This window comes from Hemitrygon akajei, chromosome 15 (genome assembly GCF_048418815.1).
Source record: "Hemitrygon akajei chromosome 15, sHemAka1.3, whole genome shotgun sequence".
Classification (NCBI taxonomy): domain Eukaryota; kingdom Metazoa; phylum Chordata; class Chondrichthyes; order Myliobatiformes; family Dasyatidae; genus Hemitrygon; species Hemitrygon akajei.
This window is the reverse complement of record NC_133138.1, coordinates 73,134,038-73,159,304: the sequence shown is the minus strand read 5'-3', so window position 1 is coordinate 73,159,304 and position 25,267 is coordinate 73,134,038. Positions and strand designations below refer to the sequence as shown.

The 25,267-nt window shown below is 40.0% G+C and overlaps 1 protein-coding gene across 3 annotated transcripts in view; it reads left to right on the top strand.

Annotated features, from left to right (window-relative positions):
- The first annotated feature begins 5,042 nt into the window (after positions 1-5,042).
- Positions 5,043-25,267, top strand: part of nsd1a (nuclear receptor binding SET domain protein 1a) — a 200,027-nt gene continuing 179,802 nt past the window's right edge. For 2 of the 3 annotated variants that reach the window (XM_073067756.1, XM_073067755.1), the window contains exon 1: positions 5,043-5,373. The gene's annotated coding sequence lies outside the window, so the exon portion shown is untranslated. Of the gene's footprint in view, positions 5,374-5,462; positions 5,481-25,267 lie in introns of those variants that run through there. The other variant, XM_073067754.1, reaches the window with a different exon arrangement.

Below are 25,267 nucleotides of genomic sequence, written 5' to 3'. Positions count from 1 at the left end.
CACAACTCAATCATGATTTTTTTTTAATATTGACAGTTCTGCACAGACTCAGAAAGAGGTAGATTAAAGTAGGCCAGAACTTTGAAGGAGTTATATTTTTGCAATTATGATTGTTTCCTAAGGCTATTCCAACAATAGCAGTTTTATCCATAGCTATCAGCTTGATAAATAATGTAAGTTGGGCCTCAATCAAAATTTATAGAAGCCATTTGATTCCTTGAGCCAATTCAGTGCTTAAGGATTTTGACTGGAATTGCTAAATTCAGGTAATTTCAAATTTGTTGTTGGGCAAACTAAAACTGTCTCAGAGGTGAAGACCATGAAGTGGTTTCCTCTTGATTTTAATTTTAAATAAGTGCATGGGTGAGTCATGTCATACAGAACATAAACTGGCCACTTGATCATCAACTATGTCATCTATATATCAATCCCATTTTATTCTCCCTGTATTCTCCTCAACAAAACCCAACTCCAGATTCCTCTATTCCCCATACACACTAACATTAATTTACAATGGTCAATCCCATGTGTTTGAGTTGTGAGGAGAAAACTGGAGTATCTGAAAGTAACTCCCAAGGTCAAAGGGAGATCTCCACACCAGTGTTATAGGAGATCAGGATCGAATCTGGATCACTGGAACTGTGAGGCAACAACTTTAGTAGCTGCACCACAGCGTTAACCGTAGTGTAGCTGTTAGCACAACACTTTACAGTACCAGCAACCTGGGTTCAATTTCCGCCGCTGCCTTTAAGGTGGTTATATGTTCTCCCTGTGACTATGTGGGTTTCCTCCAGGTGCTTTGGTTTCCTCCCACAGTCCAAAGATGTACTGGTTGGCAGGTTAGTTGATTATTGTAAATTGTCCCATAAATAGGCTAGGATTAAACTGGGGGTTTGCTGGGCAACATGGCTTGAAAAGTCAAAAGGGCCTTGAAAATATATGAAAAAAATTGAAAATATATTCCATTTTAGTAGTGAGACCCTTGCCCCTATCCACCACTTGTCCCTGCTCCATCCATCCAACACCAGGGACAAGCACGGTCCAGGTTTACAAGTAAAAAGTAGCTTCTTGGGTGATGTTACTGCTGAATCAGGGCCTTTGTGTAAGTCAATATTTTTGACAAATCGCGAGAAGAAAGAAGGAAAAGTAGTAATAAGTTGCTTAACAGCTCCTTTATATGAATAAACTCCTATAGATGTGTGGTGGAGAGTATATTGACTGGCTGCATCATGGCCTAGTGTAGAAACACTGATGTATTTGAATGGGAAATCCTATAAAAGATAGTGGATTCGGCCCAGTCCATCACAGGTAAAACCCTCCCAACCATTGAGCACGTCTACATGAAACTGTTATGGGAAAGTAGCACCCATCATCAGTGATCTCTGCCACCCGGGCCATGCTCTTTTACTCATGCTTGTCATCAGGTAGAAGGTACAAGAGCCTCAGGACTTGCACCAGCAGGTTCAAAAACAGCTTCTATCCCACAACCATCAGGCTCCTGAACAAAAGGACTAACTACAGACACCCATTCATTAAGATGTTCCCACAACCAAAGATCTCATTTTAAGAACTCTTTATCTTGCTATCTCATTATTTATTACTTTTTATATTTACATTTACACAGTTCATCTGCACTCTGGTTGATCTTTCACTGATCCTGTTATAGTTACTATTCTGTAGATTTGCTGAGTATCCCGCAGTAAAATGAATCTCAGAGTTATATACGGTGACATATATGAACTTCATTAATATCATTTACTTTGAATTCTGAATAAGATTACTTCACTGTGACACTGTATACCAACGTTATTAGACTATGCTTTGGTAAGTCTCTGCCATTACTATTGACATACTTGTACTTCCCTCCTACTTTTGTTCTTTTCCATTAATACTTTAAAAATATATTCAAGGTATAAACTCATCTATTGCCCAAAATATCATGCTACACGAGAGCTCCAAGAAAGATACACAAAACTTTTTTTTCTTTAACTTGAGGCATCTGATGTGGAAAGCAAATGTTCAGCATCTTTTAAAACAACAAGTTAGGATTAAGAATCAGCAACTTCTTTCTTTCCATTCACATTCTTGTTGAAGGTTGATATTTGAGCCACATCTTCTCAATATTGTGCAGGATGGGTTCAGGTACAAGCAGGTCAGCTTGTTTCATCTGTTGATGCCAATACTGGTGGAAAGAAGTAAATGATGTTATTTCCTTTGTAAGATCAGTATACTATGGGTGGAGTATGGATATTAATGATCTTGATTACGTAGTTCATGCTGAGTCCCTTAATAGTTCTTACTCCTTTACTAATTCTACCAAATATTTATTCCTCACACCTGAGAATAGAATACTCAAGAATTCACATTTGTTCACTTAAAGTAGCTGAATTGCATTTCATCTTTATTTTACTTAATTTGGGATAATTTTACACATAAAGCTTTCAACCTGATAAAATTTTGAAAGGTAGAAATCCAGTCTGGTGAAGAATTGAAAATTATGTCCATATTTGCTTTGAACTGTGTTTAATTTTGGTCCTTCACAGTTTTAGATTTCTATAAGCCTCACCTCTATTATATGATGTAGAATTTTGTTTATGTTCTGGTGAATAACCTAGACAATGTTTTTAAAACTATGTCAAAAATGTAGATCAATATCGTTTGGCAAAGAATAGCATCAAATAAGTAAGAATACAAGAATGTCCAGATTGATTTCAAAGCTGAGAGCAACTTGGAATAAAGTCCTAAATAAACATCTTAAACATCCAAGATATATGCACAAACTAGCTGGATATTCTCAGCATCAGTGGCGAGAATTACGTGAGTTCACCAGAAAATAATTTCTATTGGTACAGGAATTCCTATGTGCAGCGAACGAAAGGGAATGTTCGATGATGAGGGAACGTTGCTGTTCACTTCGTTCACTTTGTCAACCAGGCTACGTTAGGAAGCCATAAAGGTGAATCTTCTGCGCATTAACCAAACTGTACGCTATTGTCTACAGTACATCACGACAATTTCATAAAAAAACACTCCTCCTGTATCCTACAGCAATCCGACCTTTACACGAATCAGGGACAAACTTCCAAAATAAAACTCTGGCTATCGAAAAAGTTTATCAGTAACATAACTAGAGGCGTTTATAGCGAGCTGGCTGCTGCTGACGGCTTCTCCCGGCCGAGGACCTAACAGCCCAGATGTGCAGCGAGCTCGATTCAGGAGGCTGCTGTAGAAAGATGGGGGGGGGGGGGGAGGTGGGGGTAGATTTAATCACACGTGGCAAATGTAGAGAATGTAAAACGCTTTTATTTTCCTGTGTGGTCGGTAGTCACCCTTTTGCTCAACGAAGCTACAGCTTTCAAATAAACACAGGGAGATTAAACGTTTCAAATCATGGATCATCCAAAAACGAAAATGACTTTCTGACACCCCCGCCCTTTCACTCAAGGATTCGAATATTTGCAAATAATAGGGCAGCAGAGTTCATTGAGACAAAATGATGGAAATAATTTGCATGTTTTGTTCCCGTGTGCACTTGTTTTATTTCGGCACGGATCATGTAAATCAGGCAAAATTACTGAACTCATCCATTTTGTTCTGTCCTGAAATCTTGGTTTATTTTCAGCAGATTTTCCGTACTCCTAAACCGTACCGCCCAGCCACTCGAGATCTAAATCCTCAAAGTCCTTCACGGGCAAATGAGGATCCTGTAACTCCCATCCTAATCTCTGGTATTTCACATTTCGTGTGCAACCCGTGGCCATACATGACATGAAAATGAAATGCCCAAGTAATGTTCCTTCCAAATTCTGAGACGACAGGACGTCTCAATCGGTACTTTAAATAAAAATCTGTACGGATTATTTTGATTTTAAAGGAGCAGGGTGCATGTCAAATTAAAGTGGTGTCAGCCCCTCAGGGTGACATTTTCATCCCACTTGTCGAGGTCTTTTTTTTTAACATGATTTTGGTTCTTCTGCAGGGGCAGAATTGCTAGAACCTTCTGCAGACAGGAACTTGATAGACGTGATGGGTTTTCTTTAAAAAGATATGCACCCAATGGAAGTCAAAAGTTGTATGCGTGTACGTTCTTGAGTGTGACTACGAGAAAATGGAGGCTGAAAGAAAGAGATGTCAGAGCCCACAATGGCACCCCCTGCTCTAAAGAGTGCTCCTACTTCAAGCCACTGATTTCTAGACGATGTCAACCCCCACCCCCCTCCATCATGCAACACGATGGCCCAGCATACCAAGAACGACGGGAAAACAGTTAACATGATCGAACTGAACTGTTTTTTTAAAAACTGATCAGTCATTTATTTGTAATAAATTGAGCCCTAGTAAAATCTAAGATGGCGGAAGTGACGCAAAATGGCGGGGAGGGGATGGAAGGAGTAAGTATCTTAGTACTTTTTTGTTAAAAAAAAGGAGAAACGGGTCTTTTTTGCATTAATTTTTTTTCACAAAAGAGTTTGTTGGGGGGTAGTTGAAATAGATTGGGAGCAGAAGCTATGCCTGAGGTGGAGACAGATTGGCCGTTGGCAACTGCAGCTCGAGATCGGGCTCAGGCTCGCGGCAGCCAGCGGATCGCGCCTGTTGTCCGTTGGGGGGGGGGGGGGGGGTGATAGGAGAGGGGGGGGAAAGAGGAAGAAGGGGGGAGGTGCAAGGACGCGCGCTGATTGGCTCAGACGGTGCTGTCACCAACAACAAGACAGGTCGGTAAGTGCAGCGAGGAAAAAAACCTAAGGCAGAGAGAGCGCAAAATAAGCACGGCCATGCCGATTCTGCACGGTCAATGCTGAAAACAAGGCCGGTGACGGTCACTGCAGCTGCACAATGTTTGCATTGTTTAGAGAATATGTATTTCCGGTAAAATAGGTCCGTTTTTGGCTTTTTTTTTGGGGGGCAAGGGAGACAGATAAGTAGAGTGGGCACTGCCCACCAGCCTAGGCCTACGGCAGTCAGCCAATAGTGTTCTGGAGCAGCATGGAAATGCAGGGGTATTGAGAATTTTTTGGGGGGGGTAGGAGTGGGTGGGGGTTTGAGGCGTGTTTTGGGTTTTGTGCTGGGGAACGCAGGGTCACGTTTTGTGCCTTTTTAAAAAAATTCTTCTATTCCATACGTTCTCATTCCGTCTTTTGATAGTGTAAGAGTGCCAGAACAGCTGAAGATGAAGGGCCGCCATGTTGCACCAGGAACTTTTCATGTTAAACCTTAATCCAACTCGGGAGTGATTTATTTTTTTGTTTTCGGGAGGGCAGGAGAAGCATAGGGTCTTTAAGCAATTGACGGGGAAAAAGATCGCAAGTTTCAATGAACTGTCATTTGCAAAGCGAAAGAGCACGGGATCTGAAGGCAATCAGAAGGAAGCTTAAGGTGAGTTGGAGTCCCAAGAGTGATGTCAGAATGTTGTCTCCATACGCAATTTGTAAATCGAGGTTCAAATTAAACTGAAATTTAAGGCTTGTCTAATGAATGGGCAGGTAAGATATTGTCTCATCGCAGACTTTATTGAATTTTTCAAGACTTATTTGTATTTATAAAACGTTTCAATGAGGAGGAACAAGAGTGGTTATAATGTGCTGTGTAATGGAGCATTTTCAAAGAAAGTTTCTGATTTCATGTATTCGAATAATTTTTTTCATTTACCATTTTTGAGATTTTATACTTTTGGGTTTGGTGTTAAATAAATATAACAAAGTAATAATATGTATTTGGAAAGCCTAACTAATGTGGATGGTAATATCCCAAGATTTTATGAATGACTAGTTTGATGCTTATTATAATGGTATTATACATAATATACCCTTGCTTTTAGACAAATAGGAGGAAATCTTACATTTTTTACAATAAAGGAAAAAGGGAATTAAAATGATTTGGTATAGATTGAGCAGATATGGCCAAAGAGTGATAAAACTTGAGGAATAGAATTGTGGTCCTGGTATAACATGTGATACTGTGGACATATTGTACTTGAATTGTCAAATATGCAAATATATGTTGCATGATTGTCAATTTTGAATATATTTTTGCTACTTTGGTGTTTTCCTTCCAGTTATCCTACCATATTTGCAAATGTTTGAATTCGGATTCAGCAGTTTGAAAATTGTTAGTATAATATTCTTTCTGCATTCCCTTTTTGAATATTGTATGGAAACACATTTAAGAGGAAAAAAGTTCTGTTTGCCTCCTCCCCCATTATGGGAGGAGGTAACATCCAAATTTAATTTCTGATAGTTAATTTCTGCATACATTATTAAATACAAACTTTGCAAAGGAATTTTAACAGATAGCTTTAAAGGAAAATATTTTGGGTGCAGATTTGGGCCATGTGGATAAATTTATCCTGATGAATGATTACAGTGGATGATTACAATAGTGTTGTAGTCCTTCACTGGTTGGTTTCATTTTTTTTAAAACTGAAAATAACTTTATAACTCCAAAATTGAGCTTTGTAGTTGTTGTCTCTCTTTTTGTGGCTTGTATCTGTTTAGGGAGATATGAACATATTCATGTTGCAGTCAGAATTAAAGTATGCAGTATTATTTGCATTTTAATTATTTGTGCTAATTCTGCAAAATATATTCTATTTGGCGTATTTATTAAATGAATGGCTGAGTAATTCAGACTTCCTCAGGTTCCAAACTCCAACATTGTTGATCAAGACAGTAGAAATACTACATGTAGGGTTTGCGTTTCAAGGGGAAAATTGATGTGATTTACAATGTGTAACTGCTCTTGAAAGAAACATTTATTAATTTTGGATATAGAGAGGGATAAGTTCAAACTGTAGACTATTAAAGAAACTCAGTGGTTTGCGCAGCATTTGTGGAAGCAAAGGGATGGTTGACTGGGTTGAGTTCCTGTCTTGTGACTTGGCGATAGGTTCATTTGTTACACCTGCCACAGATAGCTTGTTGACATTTGGGAAGTTCATACACATGATATTCAGGTATGAAAGAATAACAGGAATGTCAAATCATCCATTTTTAAGAGTTGGAGAAAGCAAGTTTTTCTAAAATTTGTATTATTACTTATATTTAAGTTTTGAAAAGTTAATCTACAGGTTGTCCCTTGTTACATATGGTTTCCATTTTTTTATGGGTGCCCTTAAGTTGATGTTGTGTATTTTCTAACTTATGGACTCTGTGTAAGCATACTTCCACCATATTGTAATGAATAGCCTCAAAAAGCACACAACCAATAAGAAAGAATAATGATTAAAAATAGAGGAATTTGGTTCTGCCATGTGTAGGAATGAACGAATATATGTATAGAAGAGCTTTGAAGTTCACATTGCTTGATCATATGAAGGATGTTGTCATGTTGGGCATTCTGAACCTAGGGACAGTCTGTACGTGACAGGAAGTTATGAATAGAACAACTGTTATGAATGGTTTGATGCAAAGGTACTTTGATAACTTTTGTGTGATGGTTTATTGGAACTACGTAAACCATAAGAACAAAACTAGGGTATTCAGCTCCTTGCATTCTTTCATAAAGTCATAGAAAAGTACAGCACAGAAGCTACAGCCCATCTATTTGAACTGAACCATTTAAACTGCCTAGATCCATCTACCTGCACCAGCACCATAGCCCTCCATACCCTTCCATCCATGTACCTATCCAAACATCTTTAAAAAAAGTTGAAATTGAGCTTGCATTCACCACTTGTGCTGGCAGCTCATCCAACTCTCATATCCTCTCAGTGAAGTTTTCCCTCGTGCTCCACTTAAGCTTTTCACCTTTCACCCTTAATCCACAACCTCTAGTTGTATCCCCACCCAACCCCAGTGGAAAAAGCCTACTTACTTTTAGTATGCCCCTCAATTTTGTATACCTCTATCAAATCTCCTCAGTTTTATATGCTGCGAGGAATAAAGTTCTAACATATACTATCTTTCTTTATTATTCAGGTCCTCCAGACCTAGCAACATCCTTGTAAATTTTCTCTGCACTCCTTCAACCTTATTTACATCTTTCCTGTAGATTGGTGACCAAAACTGCTCACAATACTCCAAATTAGGCCTTATTAATTTCTTGTACTCCTTCAACATAACATCCCATTTTCTGTACTCAACACTTTGATTTATGAAGGCCAATGTGCCAAAAGCTTTATTTACAACTCTATCCACCTGTGACACCACTTTCAATGAAATTGAAATTGAAAACATCAAAGTGCAACATGTTACACTTGTCTGTATTAGATTCCATCGGCCATTTTTCAGATCATTCTTCCAGCTGGTCCAGATCCCACTGCAAGCCAAGACATTTTTCCTTGCTGTCCACTGCACCTCCAATCTTGGTGTCATCTGCAGGTTTCAAAAGTACATTTAATGTTAGAGGAATGTATACAATTTACATCCTGAAATGCTTTTTCTTTGTAACCATCCACGAAAACAGAGGAGTGCCCCCAAAGAATGAATGACAGTTAAATGTTAGAAACCCAAAAGTCCTCCCAGCTTCCCTCCCTCCTGCGCGTAAGCAACAGCAAGCAGCAATTCCCCCCCCCCACCACCAACCAGAAAAAAGAATTGGCACCCGCCACCGAGCGCTCTAGTGTGAGCAAAGCAACAGCAAAGAGACAGACTTGCAGTACTGCAAAGACTACTTGTTCACCCAGTATTCGATGTACCACAGGCTTGCTCTCTCCCTAATAAGGGAGAAAGAGATGTCTTTGTTTCACAGCAAGATGGGAGACATAACAAACAACTCGCTGGTTTACGATATTAAAACATTGTTGCGTCACTTTTTCCGAGCTCTGATCTTCCATCTCCCACGACATACCGATCTGCCCGGACACCGACTGACCCCCCCTTTTGGTCTCCAGGGCCACAAAATCTTGGACCTCTGAAGGCGAGCTGAGCCCTTAGGCCATGCCTTTCGCGTACTGAATAACGGCCATTCGTGAAACCCTGAGAGTGGGTCCCGTTCCCACAAAGAACAGTAGTCAGCATTTAACTCCAGGCCAGGGTCTTCAAAAGAACCCTGAAAGGGAAAAATAGAGATATTAAAGATGGAAATTTGCTGATCCAGTTAACCGCGTTTTCCAGATTGTTGATAAAGATGACAAACAATGTCGGATCCAGTACTGATCCCTGTAGCGCTCCACTAGCCAGAGACCTCCAGTCAGAGAGGCAACCATTGATTACCAGGCCCTGGCTTCTCTCACAAGCCAATGTCTAATCCAATTTACTACCTCATCTTGAATGCTGAGCAACTGAACCTCTTGACCAACCTTCCTTCTGGGATCTTGCTTAAGTCCATGTAGAGAACATCTGCTGCCTTGCCTTCATCAACTTTCCGGGTAACTTCCTTGAAAATTTCTATAAGACTGGTTAGACATGACCAACCATGCATGAAGCCATGCTGACTATCCTTACTTAATCAGTCCATGTCTATCCAAATTCTGATATATCACGACCCTTAGAATGCCTTCCAGTAATTTTTCCACTGCTGATGTCAGGCTCACTGGCCTATAATTTCCGGGTTAATTTTTAGAGCCTTTCTTAAACAGTGGAACAACATTGGCTATCCTCTAATACTCTGCTACCTGACCTGTCTTTATATGATTTAAGTTTCTCTGCTAGGGCCCCAGCAATTTCTGCATTTGCCTCCTCCAGGGTCCGAGGGAACACCTTGTTAGGCCGTGGGGATTTATCTACCTTAGTTTGCCTCAAGACAGCAAACACCTCCTCTTCTAGTGTACATGAAGTTGGCACTGCTTTGCTGTCCTTCTATAGGTTCTGTGTCTGTTTCCTGAATAAATACAGATGTGAAAAATTCATTTAAATCCTCCCCTTCATTTCTTTTGGCTCCACACATGGATTACGATTCTGATCTTCCAGAGAACCAGTTTTGTCCTTCACAATCCTTTTACTTTTAACATGCCTGTAGAACCCCTAAGATTCTCCTTCACCTTGTCTGCTAGGGCAACCTCACCCCTTCTTTTAGCGCTCTTGATTTTTTTTCTCAAGTGTTCTCTTGCATTTCTTGTACTCCATAACTTGTGGGTCCAAGATAGGACTGTATAGTTATCAAAGATCTCACGGTTAAAGGAGTGGATGTTGTCATCGGATTCCGATGGACAACCGACGAAATACCTCGTGTTCCTACCTGCCTATACCTTCAATGAACTTCCCTTTTTTTTTCTTAATCAGGGCCTCAATATCTCTTGAAAGCCAAGGTTTCTACACCTGTTATCTTTACCTTTTATTCTGACTGGCACATACAAGTTTTGTACTCTCAAAATTTCATTTTTGAAAGCCTTGCACTAACCAAGTACGTCTTTGTCAGAAAACAGTCTGTTCCAATCTACACTTGTTAGATCCTTTCTGATATTATCAGAATTGACCTTTCTCCAATTTAGAATCTCAGCCCATGGATCAGACCTATACTTTTGCTAATTTATTTTGAAAATAAAGGCATTATGATCACTAGATGAAAAGTGTTTCCTTCTGTCACCTGCCCTGTTTCATTTCCTGATAGCAGATCAAGTATTGCACGCTCTCTCATTGGAAATTCTATGTATGATTAAAGAAAATTACAGAATCAGGTTTAATATCACCAGTATTTGTCGTGAAATTTGTCTTTGTGGCAGCAGCACAAAGCAAAACATTAAAATAGAGAATATATCTTGTGAATTACTGTATGCGTGTGTGTGTATACACAACTTCACTTTTTTAATTTTTGCACTACTTATTTAACTATTGTATATTTGTGTATGTATGTAACCCCCAGAAGTTTTCATGTTTTATTATTTTACAATATTGAATCACAGTGGATTTAATTTGGCTTTTTTTTTTACACTGATCAGCAGAAAAAGACACTTTTGTGTCAAAGTGAAAACAGATATCTACAAAGTGAACTAAATTACAAATGTAAAACACAAAAATAATTGATTGCGTAAGTGTTCACTCCCTTTAGTATGACACACCAAATCATCAATGGTGCAGCCAATTGGTTTTAGAAATCACATAATTAGTTAAATGGAGATCACTGTGTGCCTTTAAGGAATTTCAATTGACTGTAGTAAAAATACACCTGGAAGGTCCAACTGCTGGTGAGTCAGTATCCTGGCCAAAACTACGTCATGAAGACAAAAGGTTACTTGCGAAAAGTTATTGAAAAGCATAAGTCAGGAGATGGATACAAGAAAATTTCCAAACCACTGAATATCCCTTGAAGTACAGTTAAGTCGATCATCAAGAAATGTAAAGAATACGGCACAGCTGTAAATCTGCCTAGAGCAGAGCATCCTCAAAAACTGAGTGACTGTAAAGAAGGGGACTAGTGAAGGAGGCCACCAAGCAACAAATAATTACTCTGGAGGAGTTATAAGCTTTAGTGGCTGAGATGGGAGAGACTGCATGTACAACTGTTGTCCTGGTGCTTCACCTTTTGCAGTTTGATGGAAGAACGCGAAAAGAAAGCCACTGTTTGGGGGTGGGGGGGGGGGGGGAATAAACCTTACATGAAATCTCAGCTAGGGTTTGCCAGAAGGCATGTGGGAGTCTCTGAAGTCAGCTGGATGATGGATCTATGGTCTGAAACCAAAATTGAGCTTTCTGGCCAACAGACTACACACCTGCACATTATCAAAAGCACACCATCCCTACTGTGAAGCATGGTGGTGGTTGGATCATGCTGTGGGGATGCTTCTCTGCAGCAGGCCCTGAAAGGCTTGTGAAGGTAGGTAAAGTGAATGCAACAAAATATGGGAAAATCCTGGAGAAAAACCTGATGTAGTCAGCAAGAGAACTGTGACATGGGAGGACTTTTGTTTTCCAGCAAGACGACACCAAGCATAAAGCCATGGCCTCACAAGAATGGCTTAAAAACAACAAAGTTAATGTCCTGGAGTGGCCAAGTCAGTGTCCAGACCTCAATCCAAATGAGAATTTGTGTCTGGCCTTGAAAAGGGCTGCTCACTCATGATCCCCATGGAATCTGACAGAGCTTCAGCAATTTTGTGATGAATGAGGGAAAATTGCAGTGTCAAAATGTGCAAAGTTGGTAGAGACCTATTCATACAGACTCGAGGCTAGCTGTAATTGCTGCCAAAGGTCCATCTGCTAAATACTGACTTGAAGGTTGAATACTTGTGTGATCAATTGTGTTTTACATTTGTAATTAATTTAGATCAGTTTGTACAGATGTGTTTTCATTTTGACTTGAAAGAGTCTTTTTCTGTTGATCAGTGTCAAAAAACCAATGTAAATCCACTGTGATTCAATGTTGTAAAACAATAGAATGTGAAAACTTCCATGGGAGTGAATACTTTTCATAGGCTCTGTCTGTAGTATAAGAATAAAACAAAATAGTGAGGTATTGTTCATGGATTCAGAAATCGGATGGTAGAGGAGAAGAAGCTGTTCCTGAATCATTGTGTGTGTCTTCAGCTTCCTGTACTACCTTATGGTAGCAATCAGAACAGAGCACATCCTGGGTGAAAGGGGTCCTTAATGATAAACGTTTTTTTTTTGAGGCATCGCTCCTTGAAGATGTCCTGAATACCATAGAGGCTAGTGCCCGCAATGGAGCTGACTAGTTTACAAGTCTCTGCAGTCTATTTTGATCCTGTGCTGTAGATCCTGCCCCCACCCCCCCATGCCAGATGGTGATAGAGCCAATTAGAATGCTCTCCACGGTACATCTGTAGAAATTTGTGTGATTCTTTGAGATATTGCAAGACACCAAATCTCCTCCAAATTCTTAATGAAGTATAGCTATCCTGCCGCCTTTGTAGCTGCATCAATATGTTGAGAACAGGATAGATGCTTAGAGATATTGACACCCGGAACTTGAAATTGCTCACTCTTTCCACTTCTGATCCCTCTATGAGAACTGGTGTGTGTTCCATTGTCTTACCCTTTCTGAAGTCCTCAATCAGTTCTTTGGTCTTAATGACATTGAGTGCAAAGTTGTTGCTGCAAAACCACTCAACTAGCTGACATAGCTTGCTCCTATAAGCCATTTGAAATTCTGCCAACAATAGTTGTGTTGTCAGCAAGTTTACAGATGGCATTTGAGCTGTACACAGTCATGAGTGTAGAGAAGAGTATAACAGTGGGCTAAGCATATATCCCCAAAGTTCGCCAGTGTTGATTGTCAGTGAGGTGGAGATGCTATCTTTGATCTGCACTGATTATGGTCTTCAGGTTAGGAAGTCAAGGATCTAGTTACAGAGGGTGGTACAGAGGTCCAGGTTTTAGAACTCAAGGAGTGATTGTGTTAAGCATGGAGCTGTAGTGAATAAGTAACATCCTGACATAGGTATTTGCATTGTTCAGGTGATCCAAAGACTTGTTAAGAGCCAATGAGATCGCATCTGCCGTAGATCTATTGTGGCAATAGGCAAATTGCAATGGGTCCAGGACCTTGTTGATACAGGAGTTAATTCTAGCCATAATCAGCCTTACAAAGCACTTCATCACCATAGATGTGAGTGCCACTGGAAGAAAGCCATTAAGGCAGCTCATCCTGCTTTTCTTGGGCTCTGGTATGATTGTTGCCATTTTGAAGCAGGTGGGAGCTTCCAACTGAGGCAGTGTGAGGTTGAAAGTGTCTTTGAATACGTCCACCATTTGGTTGGTACAAGTTTTCAGAGCCCTACTGGGTATTTCATCAGGGCCTGTTGCCTTGCAGGGGTTCACACTCTTGAAAGACAGTCTGACATTGGCCTCTGAAACAGAGATCACAGGGTCACCAGGTGGTGTAGGGGTCCTCATAGCTGTAGCCTTATTTTCCCTTTCAAATTGTGAAGCATTGTTGGCATTCGTGATCTTAGGATTTTGCTTTGTGGGAAATAATGGCCTTTAAACTCTGTCAGAGTTGATATGCATTTGCTTCTGACACCAACCTTGTTCAAAATTGTTCCTTTGCTCTTGAGGTAACCCTCTGTAAGCCATGCCTCATTTTCTTGTCTAATTCTGGGTCTCCAAATTTGAATGCCACAGATCTAGCCCTCACCAGGCAACGAACCTCCTGGTTCATCCACAGCTTTTGATTTGGGTATGTACAGTATGTTCTCATAGGCACACACTCATCCATGCAGGTTTTAATGAAGTCAGTGATAGCTGTGGCGTACTCATTCAGATTTGAAGATGAATCCCTGAATGCAATGCAGTCCATCTGTTCAAAGCCGTCCTGTAAGCACTCCTGGCTTCCCTTGTCCTTACCTCTTTGGTCCTCACTACTGATGCTGCAGACTTCAGTCTCTGTGTTGATGGTAGTGTAGCAGTGGTCCAGTGAATTGATTTCTCTGGTACTACAAGTGATTTGTTGGTAATAATTATTTAGAGACTTTTTCAAGCTGGCCTAGTTAAAATACCTAAAATGATGAGGAAGGCATTGGGGTTCGTTGTTTCATGTCTGTTGATTGTATTGCTCAGTTTGTCTAGAGCCTGTTTGACAAATTTACCTTGGGTGGGATGTACACTACCAAGATGATCACTGAAATCTCCTGCGGCAGACAAAATGGACAATACTTGATCGTGAGATGTTCCTGATTGGTTGACAGGTCTGGGGCAGCACATTTGACCAACTCAATCCAATCTCGTCCTTGTAACACACACAAAATGCTGGAGGAACTCAGCAGGCCAGGCAGCATCTGTGGAAAAGAGTAAACTGTCGATGTTACAGGCCGAGACCCTTCATCAGGAAACATTGACTGTTTATTCTTTTCCATAGATGCTTCCTGGCCTGGTTCGCTCCTCCAACATTTTGTATGTGTTGATTGGATTTCCAGCATCTCCAGATTTTTTCGTCCCATCAGGACTTCTTCCCTTTTCGTACCTATGTCATTGGTATCAATATGTACCACAACCTCTGGCTGTTCTCCCTCCCACTGCAGGATATCTTGGACGCAATCTGAAACGTCCCAGGCCCTGGCACCTGGGAGGCAAACTACCATCCTATTTTCTTTCCTGCATCCACAGAATCGCCTGTCTGACCCCCCTAACTATAGAATCCCCTATCACTACTGCCTTCCTCTTCCTTTCCCTACCTTTCAAGCCACAGGGCTGGACTCTGTACTAGAGGCACGGCCACTGTGGTTTCCCCCAGGTATGCTGTCATCCCCCCCCCCCCAACAGTACTCACATGAGTACTTATTGTCAAGGGGTACAGCCACAGGGGTACTCTCTAGTACCTGACTCTTCCCCTTCCCTCTCCTGACTGTTACTCATTTGTCTGTCTCCAGTGGCCCCGGTGTGACCACCTGCCTATAACTCCTTTTTATCACCTCCTTGCTCTCCCTGACCAGAAGAAGGTCATTGAGCTGCAGCTCCAGTTCTCTAATGCGGTCCCTTAGGAGCTGCAGCTCGACGCACCGGGTGCAGATGTGGCCGTCTGGGAGGCTGGGAGACTCCAGGACCTCCCACATCTGACACCAAGCACAGAAAACCAGCTTCACAAACATAATAACACACACACAAAATGCTGGTGGAACACAGCAGGCCATGCAACACCTATAAGGAGAAGCACTGTCGACGTTGTGGGCCGAGACATCGACAGTGCTTCTCCTTATAGATGCTGCCTGGCCTGCTGTGTTCCACCAGCATTTTGTGTGTGTTGTTTGAATTTCCAGCATCTGCAGATTTCCTCGTGTTTGCTCACAAACATAATACTTCCTTTCTGCAATTAACACAGGTAAACGTACCTCACCTTGTTACTGCCTAAGCCCGTTGAGCCAAAGTCCTATCACTCTACTACCTCTTACTCCACTGCCTGCTGGATATGGCGGTCTTCATTTTAAACTTTTCCTGCCCTAGTGGCTGACGTCACGTGCCGGCGCAGTCTTGCCTCTCTTTTACCCTGTGTAGTAAAAATGCCTTCCCTCCGGAAATCCTTAGCTGTTCACTTGCAGCCTTCTTGCTTCAAATCAAAAACTGCTGAAGATACCCTGCCTCTTTAAACTTTTTCTGCTCTACTGGCTGACGTTTCACTAGACGAGTTCTCCAGTTAGTACCGCTGTGACATTTTCCCCGACTAGTATCGCCATCCTTCCTCTTTTTAACCCCTGCTGCTCTGTCACATCTGAAACATTGGAATCCTGGAATATTGAGCTGCCAGACCTGCTCCTCACTAATGGCTACAATATAATTCCAGGTGTTGATCTATGCCCTGAGCTCATCTGCCTTTCCTATGATACTACTTGTACAGGCAGTCCCTGAGTTACGAACGTCCCACTTACGAGCAACTCGTACTTACGAACAGAGGAAGGAGAATGCTGTCTGCCATTTCATGGCGCCATCCGCCATTTTAAGTTGTTGCTGTTGACACTGTGTTGAGTGTGTAACTTTGTATTTGGCTTAAATTTTTCTTAGCAAGGTTCACCTTGACCTCCCCCCCCCCCCCCCCCCCCCCGCAACCTTTACCAGTCAGCACCACCCCCACTTGTCCCATTTAACCTATCTCAGTGTGGTGGACTTTAGGACCTAGGGAATTCAGTGTGGTGGTCTTTAGGACCCAGTGGAACTCGAGACCCGCCGCCTGCAGTGTTTCTGTTCCGTTGACTGAAAACGATCATGATTGAAAATAAAGTGGAAATAATAAAGCGATTGGAAAGAGTTGAAACGCTGTCGATCATGGGAAAAGCGTTAGGCTACAGTCGGTCAACGATTGGAACTATTTTAAAGGATAAAGTGAGAATAATGGAACATGTGAAAGGCCCTGCCCTGCTACAATTATTACTAAGCAATGCAGTGGTTTAATTATTGAAATACATACGTTTCTTAAGTGTTTTATATGCATAGAAAGGTAAGCTATGTACTATATATTAAGACAAATGTTTGACTGACTAACGCTAAATAATACTGGACGTACCTGTTTCGACTTATGTACAAATCCGATTTAAAGATGGACTCAGGAACGGAACTCGTTCATAACCTGAGCACTGCCTGTATTGAAATATATGCAGCTTAGGACATTAGTCACACCATGCTCAGCCTTTTGATTCCTGACTTTGTCTGAGGTCTTAACAACATGTCTCCATTATATGTTCTGGTACTCTGGTTCCCATCCCCCTGCAACTCTAGTTTAACACCATCCCCCCTCACACCCCCAATACAGCATAGCAAACCTTCCTACTAAATATTAGTTCCCTTCCAATTCAGGTGCAAATCATCAACCAACCATCTTTTCTGTACAGGTCCTGCCTTCCCTGGAAGAGCACCCAATGATCCAAAAATCTGATGCCCTCCCTCCTACACAAATCCTTAGCCAAGTGTCACACTGCATAATTTTCTTATTTCTGTCCTGAATAGCACATGGCACAGGTAGCAGTCCGGAGGTCACAACCCTGGAGGTCCTGCCCTTAGTACCTAACTCCCTGAACTCACTTTGCAAAACCTTAACACTCTTCCTACCTATGTCATTGGTGCCTACATGGACTGTGACCTCTGGCTGTCCCCCTCCCACTTAAGAATGCTGAGGACTCGATCTGAGATGACCAGCGCTCCAGCACCTGCGAGGCAGTATGACATCTGGGAATCTCGTTCTCATCCACAGGTCCTCCTTTCTGTTCCGCTAACGAATCCCCTATCACCAGAGCTCGCCTCTTTTTCCCTTCCCTTCTGAGTAACAGAGCTAGATTCAGTGCCTGAGTCTGAGACCTGACTGCTGTGACTTTCCTCTGCTAGGTCATTTCTCACCCCCCCCCCCCCCCCCCCAACCCCAGCAGTATCCAAAGTTGTTGAGGGGGATGGCCATAGGCACACTCTGCACTGCCTGTTTAATTCCTTTCTCTTTTCTGACTGTCACCTAGTTTAATGTATCTGCACCTTTGGTATAATTGCCTCTCTATATAGCCTACCAAATTATTTGAAGTTCTTCCATTTCCAGCTCCTTAATGTGGAATGTTAAAAGTTGCAAGTGTAAAGAAAGAAAAACAACAAACTGGAGAACAAAAAAAACTATGTACAGTTATTTTTTTTTGGCTTCTCTGGCTGAAGAGCTAAAGCCTCAAACTACCTGCTGTGACTGATGGTCACTCCATCAATGGCTGCTCTGCTTGCCCCTGCCTTTTTTACTGAATTGGCAAACCCAAGCTACATCCTCTCAAGTTTCCAAAGCTCAATTGTTATTTTTCATTGTTTGTTAATCTACAGTTAAGTTCATCTGACCTACTCCCATCTTTGTTCTTTTTTGCTAGAAGTGTTTTCCTTTTCTCTTTTGCAATCTGGTAAATGCTGGCAATGCCAGTGTTTATTGCTCTTAAGAATACCTTTTTTTAGACACTGCTTTGAAACACTATGCTTAGGTGAGTTGTCAAAGGTATTCCCATAGTGCTATTGGCAGGGAGTTCCAGGATTTTAATCCAGAGAAAATTGACCAGTGGTACATTTCCAAATGTTATGCAGCCTGGAAGGGTTCATGCTGTGATAAGATAGTTGCCGTTGTCCTACTTGATATGCAGATACTGCAGGCTTGAAGTCCGTCTGAGTAGCCTAGGCAAGTATCTGCAATGCATGTTGTAGATGGTAAACTCTGCAGCCTCTGTGTCGCTGGTGGTGGAGTAGGGGAGATTTTAAGAGGACTATTTTGTCCTGGATGGTAGCAAGCTGCTCAAACATCGTTTGGGTTAAACTCATGTAGGCATTAAAGAAGTTAATTCTGCTCCTGAATCATGGAGTCATACAGCATGGTACAGGCCCTTTGGCTTACCAAGCCTGCATCAACCATCATGTACCTATTTACACTGATTCCGATTTATTTTCATTGCAGTCCCATCAATTTTCCCAGATTCTACTGTAGGTTTGACTACCCCTTATCTGAAATTCCAAAACCCAAAAACCTCCAAAGTATAGTTTTTTTTGAGCACTGACATGATGTCACAATTGGAAAGTTCTACATGATGCTGGAAAGGTTCCTAGGCGATGCGCAGTCTCTGCACACCACATACAGTTCTGAGAAGTGATCTATCATATGTAATGTATAGAAATTAATGAAAAATAGAAAAGCACTGCATAAAGCAGAAAAAGATCTTGATCATGTATTGAAAGAGTGAATTTGTCAGCATCAGAGCAAGTGTATGCTGACTAACGGTGTGCTGCTCATGAAACAAGAAAATATCACGACGAACTGAACATTGAAGGTAGTTGTGAATGTTCAGCAGGCTGGTTGCAGAAATTTTAAAATTTGAAGTAAATTATTATCAAAGTACATGTATGTCACTGTGTACAACGTTGAGATTCATTTACTTGAGGGCATTGTCAATAAATCCAGAATAGAGTAATACCCATAACAGAACCAATGAAAAACTGCATTAACTTGGGCGTTCAAAAGACAACAAACTGTGCAAATACAATAAGTAATAAATGAGCAATAAATATCTAGAATATGAGATGAAGAGTCCTTTAAAGTAAATCCATCACTTATGGGAACAGTTCAGTGATGGGGTTGAGTGAAATTTTCCCCTTTGGTTCAAAAGCCTGATGGCTGAGGGGTAGGAACTGTTCCTGAACATGGTGGTATGAGTCCTGAGGCTCCTGTATCACCGTTCTGCTGGCAGCAGGGAGAAGAGGGCATGAGCTGGATGTTGTTTTCCTGTGACACTGTTTTATACAGGTGTTCTCTATATGGGGAGGGCTTTACCTGTGATAGACTGAGCTGTATCTACTACATTTTGTAGGATTTTCTGTTCAAGGGCATTGGAGTTTCCATATTAAGCTGTGATGTAGCCAGTCAGTATACTGTCCACTACACATCTCTAGAAGCTTGTCAGATTTTTTGGATGTCATGTTGAATCTTTGCAAACTCCTAAGGAAGTAGAGGCACTGCCATGCTTTTTAAGGCACGGCTTTGAATTTTTGAAGCGTCTGCTGATCATGAAAATATAGGCTTGTTCTGGTGCTATGATGTTTGGTTTTATAATTTACATAATGGCATTACATTTTTTTTTAAAGTGTTGATGAAAATCTACCACCAGAACAAGTCTACAATGCTGATAGGTTTTATGTAAAATATAAAAACAAAAAAAAGTAAAATACAAATACAGTGTATGTAACCTTTTAATCAAAACACAGCATTATAGATGGAGACTGAAAGCCTGCTGTTGTTACTGTTCAAAGCTGATTCAGGTATTCTTCTAATTTTGCTGCTATGTTGCTTTTGTTACCCTGCAGACTTAATATTTTCATTATATTAATGGTATATAATAATTTTTGCTGTTAAGTACACGTGATGAACAAGTGTATGACAAAAACTGCTTACAAGTAGAACTTAAATTCTGAGGCAAAAATGATGGCAATCCCAAGCCATCTAATTTTATTAATTTGTGTGTGTGTGTGTGTGTGTGTGTGTGTGTATATATATATATATATATATATATATATATATATATATATATATATATACAAAATTTTTTTAAAAAATCCAAAACTCTTCCAGGCCCAAGCATTTGGATAAGGGCTACTTACTGACCTGCAGACTAAAGGCATTTTGCAGTACCCAGAGGGAACCCAGATGGTTAAAAGGAGAATGTATAAACTCTCCATAGATAGCAATGGAGGACAGGTGCTCTGAGACAACAGCCCTGTTAGTGTCATCACTGTGCCTCCCTTGTAACCTGTACTCGATAGTGGAAAGTGGATGTTAGGATATAAATCACTCATAGGAAGATACCCATTCTTGTTATCATGGCATTTATGAGACCAATCAGATTGTTTTAGGTTAATGGTAATTCCCAAGGATGTTTATGGGAAGTAACTTGGCTATCTTAAAAGTAGGTTGTTGGATTCTTTTTGTTGGAAGTGATTGCCTGTGGTAATGCAAATGTTTTTTGTCATTCATCAACCCATGCTAGGATGAACTGCTTTATTTTCTGAGGCGTCATGAAAGGAATTAAACATACCATATCTGGGAGGTCATTGAAGTTGCTGAAGATGGTTGATTCTAGGATTCTGCCCTGATGAATTGTATGGTAATGTCCTCAGAATGGAGTTACAGACATCCACCAACCACATATATTGTCCTTTGAAAAGTATGACTCCACCTTTTTAAAGCCCAGTTTTACCAGGGATTCTTGATGCCAAAGCCAATCTCTTTCACTGGTCTTTAGAATTTGGCCCTTTAGTCCATGTTTAGACCAAGACAGTGATGCAGTCTAGAGTACAAATGATTCCATGAGCCCAGTATGAGCATTAATGACTAGGTAATAATATGTAGGTGTTGCTGGACAGTACTGGTGATAGATTCTATTATTATTGTAATGATTAAAAGTGGATTGGGTAGTAATTAAAAAGATTGGATTTGGCCTGTCTTTTGTGGACAGAGCATACTTTGGGCAATATTCCAGTGTCAGGTAGATGCTAATGGAATAACTTGACTAGATTCACAACTGGTGCTGTAGACGTAGAGTTGTCATATTTGTTGAAGAGGTTTTTGTGTGTCTTATCAGTTTTTGATATTTTCCTTGATGACTTGATTTTAGTTTTAAGTTTGTGTCCTTGCTCATGTCCACCATTTGAGGAAGTCTTTTAAGCCACTAAATCCTTTACAAAATTTTAAAACCTCAGATAAATTTTCCTTTAACTATTTGCATAAATTTTGTGGTTTACAGTTTATACATTCTCCAGTTTAAAAATTAACCTATTTGATCCATGGTAACGTATTAAACTATATTTCTCCTTCCAATGCCTTCAAAGATGCCATGCCCAAAATTGAATGTGGTACTCAGATCTGATGTAGCTTGAGCTTTGCAGAGTTTGAGAAGCATGCTGTTTCTTATTTTAGTCTTGAGTTCTTAAGAATATTATCCCTTTAGACTTGTAATTTTTATATATAACAAAATTATAAAACAATTTATGTGTATCCATACCTTGATTCCTTTGTGTCTTCTGTGAGTTCTACTTTATGCATTTATAGAAGAGCTAGGGAAGTAAAAGGGCTTCTACTTAGTAGTATGCAAAGATTCGGCATGACAACCAAAACTTTGACAAACTTCCTTAGATATGTAGTGAAAAGTATATTGACTGGCTGATAGGGAAATACAAATGCCTTTGAACGGAAAATCCTACAAAAAGTAGTGAATATGGCCCAGTCCATTATGGGTAAACCCCTCCCCACCACTGAGCACATCTGCATGAAACTTTGTTGCAGGAAAGCATCAAAGATCCCCCCACAACCCAGGTCATGCTCTTTTCTCGCTGCTAGGCACAGGAACCTCAGGCATCACACCACCAGGCTCAGAAATAGTTATTACCCCTCAGCCAACAGGCTCCTGAACCAGAGGGGATAACTTTACCTGCCCTGTCACTGAACTGTTTCCACAACCTATGGACTCATTTCCAAGGACTCTCTTCTCATATTCTTGATATTCATTGCTTATTTATTATTTTTTTTATCTTTCTTTTTTGCACTCTGGTTATCTGCCCTGTTAGTGAGATCTTTCATTGATTCTATTATGTTTATTGGATTTATTGAGTATATCCGCAAGAAAATGAATCTAGGGATTGTATATGATGACATAGAAGTACCTCAATAATAAGTTTACTACTTTGAACTCTAAAGGAAAAAAAACAAATTCTAACAAAAACTTGGGTCAGGGGACAGTATTCTGGGGGAGAACAAAATTGGTGTGATAACCTTTAATCAGAATTGGAAAAACTTGATAACTGTGGAATATTTAAAAAAAACTGAGAACCCATAAGTTTGTAATCGGAATAGCAAAGTGAATAATTTGACATGGTGAAGAATGTAATCGAATGGAGGAATAAAAATTGGGTTGAGAGGCAATGTACATGAGAATATAAGAATCATTATATAGTGCCTAAAAAAAGTATTCAGCCCCCACAACCATTTTCACATTTTACTGTCTCATTATCTAAATTTAATATATTGAAGTAGAATTTTTGATGTAATCTATAAAACATGGTGCATCATGTCAAAACAAAAGAAATATTCTACAGCCTATCAACAATTTATACTAAAAATTAAAAATATTGTGAGGCTGAAAAAGTATTCATCCCCTTTGTAATTACTATGCCAACTTTCCTGACCAGTACACCCAATTTGTTGAAGTAGAAAATCGGAGAGTCACCTGAATAAGTACTTCCTCTCTATATAAGATGCAACAGTAAGGTAGATTTTCAACCGACCAACCAAAATGAAAACAAGAAGGCAGTCAGGGCAAGTCAGGGAAATGATAATAGAGAAGCCCCAATCTGGGGACAGGTACAAGAATATTTCAAAGGCATTGAACATACCTTGGAGTACAGTGCAGTCCATCTTGAAAATATGAAAAAATGTGAAACCATAGCCACGCTGTCTAGGTCAGGCCACCCCTCCAAACCTAGTTGCTGGAGAAGAATGGCACTTTAAGAGGCTACTATGATACTAACAGTCACTCTGAGAGAGCTGCTGAAGTCAGTGGCTGCAACTGGAGATATTTCAGTTGCTGAATATTTAGTTTTTCATGTTTTACAGTTTTCCCTATATTTTTTGGCTCTTCTGTGATTAAAAATATGTGATTTACAAATAAAATCTCTCAGTTATATTAACCAAAAATTCCTGGTTGTTATGTGATCAAAGGATTGGGGGCTGAATACTTTTACAAGGCACCGTGTGTAGCTATTTGAACATGCTGTTGTGTCTGGATAGTGTGTGATTTTCCACATAATTGGTTTGAAATTCATCTGGCAGTGTATTGTCAATTAATGTCTTGAATCTCCTCATAATTTAATGTTCCTGAATTCCCTATTTACAATGTTAAAATATTGCAATGAAGTTTACCAAAAAGAGCATCCATAACAAAAATAACACTTTACAGAAGATATGCTAGTGTTTTTAGTTTTTGTAGAAAGTTGATAGACAAATTTCTGCAGACAAAATGAATAAATTATGCATTGCAATAACTGATATGTTTGAATAAGGAGAAAAATAAACACAATAATATTAAATAGGATCTTTCTCATATAATATGCTAATAATTCACTTAAAAAATTCACACACAAAAGTAAAACCATTGAAACACAATGAAGTTGCAATACAGATAGACGTGTTCCAATTTCTGAGCAAGCTTCATAGTTCAAAGTCAATTTAATTTCAAAGTACATATATATATCACCATATACTACCTCGAGATTCACAGAGTACAAAAAAAGGGCAATATAATCAACGGGGGAAAAAACTGCACAAAGACTGAAAACAACCAATGTGCAAAATTAGACCAACTGCAAATACAAAATAATAATAATAATAATAATACTAAGAACATGAGTTGTAGAGTCTTTGAAAGTGAATCCAAAGGTTGTGGAATCAACTTAGAGTTGAGGTGGGTGAAGTTATTCATGCTGGTTCAGGAGTCTAATCTATATAGCCTGTCATCTCCTGAATTGATCTTTGCTATGCTACTTTTGCATTGGATTGTACAACAGAAGCACATCTTACTTTACACAAGGAGCCTTGAGCATTACAATTATAATGCACTCTTTAACCTAAGAAACTTCTGTCCAAAAATACAGTTTTGAAATTAATATACACTCAGTGGCTATTTTATTAGGAACCCTATGTACCTAATAAAATGGCCACTCAGTGTATGTTTGTCGTGTTCTGCTGCTGTAACCCATCCACTTCAAGGTTCAACATGTTCATTCAGAGATGCTCTTCTGCACACCAGTGTTGTAACAGGTGTTATTTGAGTTACTGTTGCCTTCCTTTCAACTTGAACCAGTCTGGTCATTCTCATCTGACCACAGAATTGCTGCTCACTGGATATTTTTTGTTTCTTGAACCATGTTCTGTAAACTCTGGAGACTGTTCTGCTTAAAAATCCTAGGAGATCGGTTTCTGAGAAACTCCAGTCTAGCAGCAACAATCATTCCATGGTCAAAGTCACTTTTCTTCCTAATTCTGATGTTTGAACAACAACTGAACATCTTGACAACAAGAGATTCTGCAGATGCTGGAAATCCGGAGAGCAACACACACACACAATGCAGTAGAAACTCAGCTGGTCAGGCAGTATCTATGAAGAGGAATAAAAGGGAATCAGGGTCTCTGTCTGAAACATCAACTGTTTATTCCTTTCTGTAGCCTGCTCTGCTGAGTTCATGTTCTTGAACTTTGACCATGCCTGCATGCTTTTATGCATTTAATTGCTGTCACATGATTGACTATTAGCTATTTGAATTAATGAGCAGGTTTACAGGTGACTTAATAAAGTAGCCCCAAACACTTCCTCAGTGTAATGTTTGAGAGGCTATAGAATCAGAATTGGATTTAATATCACTAGCCTTTGTCATGAAACGTGTTATTTTGCAGCAGCCAT